Source organism: Jaculus jaculus, chromosome 16 (genome assembly GCF_020740685.1).
Source record: "Jaculus jaculus isolate mJacJac1 chromosome 16, mJacJac1.mat.Y.cur, whole genome shotgun sequence".
NCBI classification, from domain to species: domain Eukaryota; kingdom Metazoa; phylum Chordata; class Mammalia; order Rodentia; family Dipodidae; genus Jaculus; species Jaculus jaculus.
In genome coordinates, this window is record NC_059117.1 from 57,696,652 (window position 1) to 57,705,721 (window position 9,070).

The 9,070-nt window shown below is 43.7% G+C and overlaps 1 pseudogene; it reads left to right on the top strand.

Moving 5' to 3' along the window:
• The first annotated feature begins 8,471 nt into the window (after positions 1-8,471).
• On the top strand, positions 8,472-8,567 carry LOC123455424 (annotated as a pseudogene).
• The last annotated feature ends 503 nt before the right edge of the window (positions 8,568-9,070 follow it).

Consider the following 9,070-nt stretch of genomic DNA (forward strand, 5'->3'; position numbering starts at 1 on the left):
TATAGATAAATACCTTTACCACAGGGAAATCTCTCCAACTGATGTTTTTTTCAGTTGTACTATATAGCTCATGCTGGTGTGGAAATCTCAATTCTCCCACATTAGCCTTTTGAGTGCTAAGATTACAGGCATGTACAACCATGCCCACTTAACATTTTTTTAAAGGAACAAATGGGGGCTGGGAGATGGCTCAGTGGATAAAGTGTTTGCCTTGCAAGCATGAGAACTTGAGTTCAGATCCCCAGCATTCACATAAATAGGGTGGATGTGATGACCCACCTCTTATCCCAGCCCTTCGGAGGCAGATGAAACCAGGGAATCTCCAAGGCAAGCTAACTCGCTGAATCGGAGAATTCTGGGCACAAGAGGCCCTGCCTCAGTAAATAAGGCGGAGATACATTTGATATTGACTTCTGGCTTCCAGGCACATACATGTGCATGCATACCTCCACACACGTGCACCCACACCCATGTGACATTCTTTTACACACCACCCATGCACACATGCCAAAAAAAAAAAAAAGTAAGTAAAAGAAAGCAGCTTTAGTGGCATCTGGAGTACTTTTTTTTGCAGTGGCTAGAGGCCCTAGTGTGCCTATTTCTCTCTCTCTCTCTGCTTGCAAATAATTTTTTAAAAATATTTTATTTATTAGAGAGAGAGAAAAAGACAGTGAGAGAGAGAGTGCCAGGACCTCTAACAAACTCCAGACACATGCACCATCTTGAGCAACTCACTTACATGGGCACTGGGGAATCAAACCTGGGTCCTTAGGCTTCACAGGCAAGGGCCTTAACCACTAAGCCATCTCTCCAGCCCTCCATAAATAATTTTTTTAAAAAATCTATTTAAAAAGACACTTGGGGGCTGGAGAGATGGCTTAGTGGTTAAGGCCCTTGCCTGTGAAGCCTAAGGACCCCGGTTCGAGGCTCGGTTCCCCAGGTCCCACGTTAGCCAGTTGCATAAGGGGGCACACGTGTCTGGAGTTCGTCTGCAGAGTCTGGAAGCCCTGGCGCGCCCATTCTCTCTCTCTCCCTCTATCTGTCTTTCTCTCTGTGCCTGTCGCTCTCAAATAACTAACTAACTAAATAAATAAATAAATAAAAAGACACTTGGCCAGGAGTGGTGGCACATGCCTTTAATCCCAGCACTGTGGAGGAAGAGGTAGGAGAATTACTGTGAGTTCAGAGACAACATAGTGAAATCCAGGTCAGCCTGGGCTAGAGTGAGACCATACCTCAAAAAAAAAAAAAAAAAAAGACACTTGGGACTAGAAAGAGGCTCAAAGGTTAAAGGAGCTTTCTTGCAAAGCCTGTGGGCCAGGGCTCACCTCCCCAGTATCAACATAAAGCCAGATGCACACAATGGCGCGTACATTTGGAGTGTGTTTGCAGCAGCAAGAAGCCCTGGCATGCTCATTCATTCCTCTCTCCATCTCTCTCTCTCCCTCCTTGCAAATAAATAAAGAAATAAATTAAGAGATAGAAGCTTTGCTGGAAACCATGAAGAGGAAGGCTTTGTCTTGTGTTTAGACTGTTGAAATGAATTAGTATAAAGTGCTTTGTTTGATCCTTGAGTACTTGAGTTCAAAACTAATGTTTGCTCATTGCTACGCTGGGGAAATAGGAAGCGATAGAGAAGCCCCTCCCCTCCCCACTGACCCTTTTCTCCCCCCCATAGACTGCTCTGCTCCACTTCACCCTCACATCAGTGCACCCGGAACACACACGTGCAGCTCTATTTTTCACCATTCATGAGATCACCCTATAATTTTGGCCCCACAATGCTTCATTTACTTAATGTACCAGATATTTTTGTTTCTCTATATAAAGAGTAACATATACTTTCAACTGCTTCCTTCCATTCTTTGGTGTGACTCTGTGACTTGTTCATGTGTTTTGCATGTGTATGTGTGTGCAGCGGTGTGTGTAGTATATGGTGTGTGTGCAGAGATGTGCCCGTCCCAGGCGTGAGCGTGCAGACGCTGAGGGAACACATGGAGAATCTTCCGGTCTTACTCATCTGTTCTGGGAAACTCCAAGTGCCAGGACAATTGGTTCATAAAGTTCTACTGATATTAGCTTATAAGTCCAAGCAGACTGGGGGAGGGCCTTGATGACTTTCTTCCGAGACCCTTGGGTTTATTTGTTTTTCTTAATGAATATTGGCCATTTATATTTCATTAGAAAATCATTCTTTTTGTCCTCAGATTTCACAACTTTCAGCATAGAGTCGTGCCCAGTAACCTGTATCATAACAGAAAAAGAGCTGGGTGTGGTGGTGCACACCTTTAATCCCAGCACTCAGGGGGCAGAGGTAGGAGGATTGCCGTGAATTCCAGGCCAGCCTGAGACTACATAGTGAATTCCAGATCAGCCTGGGCTAGAGTGAAACCCTACGTCAAAAAAAAAAAAAAAAAAAAGACAATGGGCAATGGTGCACACCCATAATCCCTACATTTGGGAGGTGGAGATAAAAAAGATTCCAAGAGCTGTCTCAGTGGTTAAGGTGCTTGTGTGTAAAGTGCCTAAAGACCCAGGTTTGATTCTCCAGTTCCCACATGAAGCCAGATGCACAGTGGTACATGCATCTGGAGTTCATTTGCAGTGGCTAGAGGCCCTGACATGCCCATTCTCTCTCTCTTCTCCCTATCTCTATCTGCTTGCAAACAGATAAAAAAAATTAAAAACCAAAAAAAACCTATAAATCTTCATATGTTCTATTCTTCTCCTCATTTCAATTGCTTGGGTTTTTGTCTTTTTTTTCTTGATTAGCTTTGCAAAATATTTTTTTCATCTTGTGTTTTAGAGAGCCATTTTACTTATTTATTAAATGTACTGATATTCTCTTTCCTAACCATTAATTTCTGCTTTAGTCTTTATTGATTTCTGCTTTCTGTCTTTCTGAAAGTTCTGGTAGAGCAGTTTCTTTTATATAGTTTATAGTTCCTATATAGTTTCTTTGTGGTCTTTTCTTCATGCTTGGTTATAAAAGCTATACAAACATCTCTGTTCTTATGTACAACCCTGGCCTTCCCCTGAATGCAATGTTCTGGATATCACTGTTTTCTAAATAGTCTATAGAGGCATTTTTATTTCTCTTTCATCTGAAAGCTGGGTAGGCATGTGTTGGGTGATTTTTTTTTTTTTCTTTTAGGTTGTGCCATTAAAGTTCATTATCTCTGGTGTTGTAGTCTTAAGACTGTGGCCTCCATGATACTTGTTATTGAAATAAATAAATTTTTTTTTCTCAAGGACTGATCACTGTTGGGTCTTAGTCATTGTATCATGTTCTAGAACAGAGGCTCAGTCCTCTGCAAGGAACTTCGGGAGTTGGGAAAATATTTTGGTACAACCTGGATTATGTAAGTGAACTGGATTGCAGAGTGAGATTTTTGAGCTTACACAGAAAAAGTATATTCTTTTTCATTTTTTTTATCATGCTGGAGAGATAGCTTAGTAGTTAAGGTGCTTGCTGGCAAAGCCTAAGGACCCAGGTTCAATTCCCTAATACCCATGTAATTCAGATGCACAAGGTGGCGCATGCATCTGGAGTTCAATTGCAGTGGCCAGAGGCTCCAGCACACCCATTCTCTCTATCTGCCTTTCTTTTTTTTAGTTTATTTTCATTTTTTTATTTTATGACAGAGAGAGAGAGAGAGCTAGAGAGAACTGGCATGCCAGGGCCTCTAGCCACTGTGATCAAACTCCAGCCACGTGCACCACCTTGACTACGTGCACAAATGTGTCACCTTGTACATCTGTCTACCCTGGGTCCTTAGGCTTTGTAGGCAAGTGTGTTAACAGCTAAGTCATCTCTCCAGTCCTCTATCTGCCTTTCTCTCTTTCTCAAATAAATAAAGTACTTTATTTACTTGCAAAAGGGAGAGAGAGAAAAAGAGGGAGGCAGAGAGAAAGGGAACACTGGGACCTCCTGCCACTGCAAACAAACTCCAGACACATGTGTCACATGGTCTTCCTGGGCCTGAGCCCCTGCAAGATCAGAGAGTGTCAACAGACCAAATAAGCAGAAGCCCTGGTCCCCCATAACACCCAACAGAGTCATACCAGGGCCCCTCTATAGCACTCCTCTATGGTCATATGTTGGGTTCCTTAAAGCCAGCAGGAAGAAATTTTAAAACAAACAAATAAACAAAAAAAACCAGAATCCTAGGTTGTTCATAGTTGAGTTGGCTCAGCTTGTGAAGACAGGTGGCTTGTGGCTTTACATGGGTACTGAGGATTTGAACCAGGCTCTGTGGGATTTGCAAGCAAGTGCCTTTAGACACTAAGCCATCTCCCCAGCCACAAAGCATTTTCTTCCTGCAAAAGCCAAGCTTTGTGGAAATGTTAGAAAATCAAAGAGGAATGAAGAAGTGGAGAGAAAAACCAAAGGCAGCAAATCAGTTTCTTCAGAATTACAGAAACAAGGTTTAAATCTCTAACACCAATCTCAGCAGTGTCTTAACTGCTGAGCCATCTCTCCAGCCCCAGCCCTTGGGTTTTTGATACCAGAAGGATCTCACTAGATATCTCATGCTGGTCTCACACTCTCTGTGTTTCCCACGCTACACTCAAAATTGCTATCTCTCTCTTTTGCCTCCTGAGTGCTGTGTTTATATAGTCTTCCAAAGCGGACTCTGGATGGAGTTACACTGGCTGTCTGTGGTTCACCTGTCTTCACAAACTGAGCCAACTCAACTATCAACAACCTAGGGTTGTTTTATTTTAATTTTTTTTATTTTTATTTATTTATTTGAGAGCGACAGACAGAGGGAGAAAGAGTCAGAGAGAGAGAGAGAGAGAGAGAATGGGCATGCCAGGGCCTCCAGCCACTGCAAGTGAACTCCAGACGCGTGCGCCACCTTGTGCATCTGGCTAACGTGAGTCCTGGGGAACTAAGCCTCGAACCAGGGTCCTCAGGCTTCACAGGCAAGCGCTTAACCGCTAAGCCATCTCTCCCGCCCCGTAGGGTTGTTTTTTTAATTTTCCTTCTGCTGGCTTTAAGGAGCCCAGCATGTGACCGTGGGGGAGTGCTATGGAAGGGGTCCGGGCAGGAGAGCTTGGTGCCATGGGAAACCAGGGCTTCTGCTGACACCCCCTGGTTTTGCAGGGGCTTGGGTCCAGGCGGACCATCTCCATCTTCTAAAAGATTGATGCTCAGCTTCCTCAAATTTATGACTTTGTACATCTGATGGTTTCCCATGGAAACAATCTCAGTGTCAAAGTCAAAAGCCAATGGGAGCAAGTAAGCCAGATATACTCCCTCAGTTTTACAATAATTCTAGCTTTGAAAACTATGTCCAGATGTAAATAAAATGTTTTTGTTTCTCTGTTTTATTTCGAGGTGGGGTCTCGCTGGAGCTCAGGCTGACCTGGAATTCACTATGTAGCTTCAGGGTGGCCTCGAACTCACAGCAATCCTCTTACCTCTGCCTCCCAAGTGCTGGGATTAAAGGCATGCACGACCAGGTCCTACTGAATACAACTTTTTTTATCTTTTATTTGCATCTTTTTAAAATTTTTTTTTTTATTTTCTAGAAGAAAGAGAGAGAATGAATGGGCACACCAGGGCCTCCAGGTGCTGCAAATGAACTTCAGACACATGCGCCACTTTGTGCATCTGGCTTTAGGTGGATATTGGAGAATTGGACTTAGGTCGTTAGGCTTTGCAGAGAAGCACCTTAACCACTGAACCATCTCTCCAGCCTTTATTTACATATTTTATGAAGCAGAGAAGTACAGATAAAAGTGGGAACTGACTACTGTATTCAGTGATGTCATGGATTAACTATGATCACAAAGTCTTTGCCACCTTCCCAATGACAGAGGAGTCTCCACACTCCAACTTTACTAATAGAATGTGGTGGAAATGTTGCTGTTATACCACTTCCAATGCTGAACCTGAAGACTGCCATGGTCTGTGGTAGCCCTGGAGAAGGAGAGACCTGGTGGAGCGGTGCCAAGACAGCCACCCAATAAATGTAGCCAAGTGAATGGTCCCAGGGTACGTCACCTGGTACAGGAAGGCCACCCAGCTGAGCCTGGGCCACTGACCCACATGTGGTGGTTTGAATGCATGTCCCCCATGGATGCAGGTATTTGATTAAAATCGAGCTGGCAGCTTCAGCCCCTAGCAGGCAGGCTCCTGCTAAAAGGGAGGGTGCTGGGGGAACGTGTCACAGGGCGTGGGGATCTGAATTCTAGCCTAAAGGTATGCAGAAAGGTTTTGAGCTCTGGCTGCGTTTGCTGGGGGTAATGGCTGTTTGGTGGTGTCACTGTTTGGATTTATAAAGGGGAGCCAGCTTCTTCTGCCAGTATGGAACTTCCCATGGGTCTATAAGCTTGAACTAAATCCCTTCCTCCTGCCTGGTTTGGAGGTTCAGCTCAGCAGTGTGAAACTGACTACGTCAGCAGGATGTAAGGACATGTAATGGTTGTTCTCTTAGCCCGCTGCATTTTGGGGGCAATTTTGTTATGCGGCAATAGATTAGTATTAGATTACCCCAGGGCTTGGTGACAAGGACTATATGGAAGTGAAGCTTGGGGCTGACTCACAGCCCTCGTAGATAAATTAGAATTGAAATCATCAGCAGTCCAATCGAGAAGTAGCAGAGAGAGGCTGTGGAGAGGATGACTCAGGAAGCCGCTTTACAGGAAAGCAATTTTCTGTTTGGCTTCTCAGAGCTCGCTGTCCCAAAGGAGGCACTGGCTTTATTAATAGAGCAGCTCACATGATTAAGCTAATATTTCTAGATCCCTCCTCCTCAGCCACACCTCCCTGCTCCCCACCACCCCAGCCCTTGCTGGAGATCTGTGCTGCATTGGTATAGAAACACAATGTCACCCAAGCGAAAGAACATTTTTAAGAAAATATATTAGGGCTGCAGAGATGGCTTAGTGAGTAAGGCACTTGCCTAGGAAGCATAAGGACCCAGGCTTGATTCCCCAGTACCCACATAAGCCAGATACACAAGATGGCATATGCTTCTGGGGTTCATTTGTAGTGGCTGGGGCCCCTGGTGTGCCCATTCTCTCCCTCTCTCTCTCTCTCTCTCTCTCTCTCTCTCTCTCTCTCTCTCTCTCTCTCCAATATATAAAGAAATAAAAATTTTTTGAAAAAGAAAGAAAAGAAAATGCATTTATCTGGAAAAAAAAAACACATGTTAGAGTTTTTATAGCTACTTTTGTGTTGCTGGGACAAAACACCAGACCAGAAGCAAATGATAAGAAAAAAGGATTTGTTTTGGTTTATAGTCTCCAGGGGAAGAGAGGGAAGGGTAAAAAGCTGGTCCTAGAATAAAAGCTAGACAACACTCCTTGCAACAGCAAGTGGAAGATGTAGTAAGAGAGTGAGCCAAGCTCTCGCAAGGGCATGCTGGCTATAATACCCCAAAAGTCCACCCCCAATAACATACCTCTTCCAGCAAACCTCCTACGTCCAAATTCCCATCAGCTCCGGGGACCAAGCATTCAAAATACATGATTTTGTGTGCCTGTGTGTGTATGTGTGTGTGTGTGTGTGTGTGTGTGTGTGTGTGTGTGGCAGGTATCTGATTCAAACCACCATGACTTAACTATCATCTTAATCTTGATGTAGAAAATTTCATGGGCATCGTCTACTTAGTGGCATTGTGAGCTCTTGGAACTCTCCCTATGACCAGTGTGAATGAAAAGCAGGCAACCACTGAATGATGGATGTGGGCTCTGGCATAGAAGAAACACTTCTACTCTCCAGCTGTCTCAACAGTTGTGACATTTCTCATCTTACAGGGTAGATGTCATTCAGCAAGGACTACTCTCCAAACTCCTCTGATGGCCACGTTATACACATTTAAGACACATCAGCAGAGCTGTAGAGATGGCTCAGTGGTCAAGGTACTTGCCTGCAAAGCCTAACAATCCAGGTTCGATTCCCCATCTGTATTTACATGTTTACATGGGTAATGGGGATCTGAACCTGGGCCATCAGATTTTGCAAGCAAAACCTTTAACCACTGAGCCATCTCCCCAGCCCGCTATACCTGCTGCAGACACAGCACAGTTTTAAATCTAATTTGTCATTATCAACATTCTATCCATTGTCCTCTGAGGGTAAAAGTGCCTCTATAGTCAATTTCAAACTACCAGTGTGACAAGGCGATATACAGTATCAAGTTATTTTACAGTGTCTCCAACATACAGATACGGTAGGTATAAATAACTTCATGAGCATAATGAGCAGTAAATGTACTAAAATAATTAAGATGTGATGAGTTTTGAGTATTCTTTCACAAAATTTGATTATGTTAATATAATTTAATTTTTAATAATAGCTGTGTTTAACAGCTATCTTGCAGAATTCCTGGAAATTGAGCACTTAGGTCTCATGAGCTTGTCCAAACCATCTTTGGCATACTACAGGTCCTAGCACACTGTAAGAATTCAATAAATGACACTTGACTTTCTTTTGTTAAAGAAAAAAAATTTAAGTGGCACTCGCTTTGGCAGCACATATACTAAAACTGGAATGACGCAGACAAGATTAGCATGGCCCCTGTGCGTAAATTCGTGAAGCGTTCCATATTGTGGTAGTTTGAATGGATGCCTTTCAATAGATTTAGGAGTTTCATTAAAGCCTCTTGGATTTCCAGCTACCTGGCTGGAGGAGGTGTGAGTGGGTGGGTCCTGGGATCCAGCACTAAGGTGTTTGTTCCTGGAGATGGATCTGAATTCCAGCCTAAGAGGCGCAGAGGGCTTGAGCTCTGCCCTGAGTTCCTGAAGTGTGCTTGCCTGTGCTGCTGAGGTTGTTTTTGGGCTTCTCTCTCTTGGCTTGGCCCTATAAAAGGGGCTAATGTCTTCTGCCATTATGGAACTTCCCCTGGATCGATAAACTTCAACAAATCCCTTCTTCCTTCCATAAACTGTGTCTGGTCTGAAGATTCATCCCAGCAACATGAGGCTATCTGTTACCATATTTAAAAATAAAAATAAAAATGGATTAGCTAAGGTAAGTGAAATAATGACTGGCATATGTCTGTAAAGAAAGAACTTTCTAGCCAGGCATAGTGGTGCATGCCTTTATTCCCAGCAC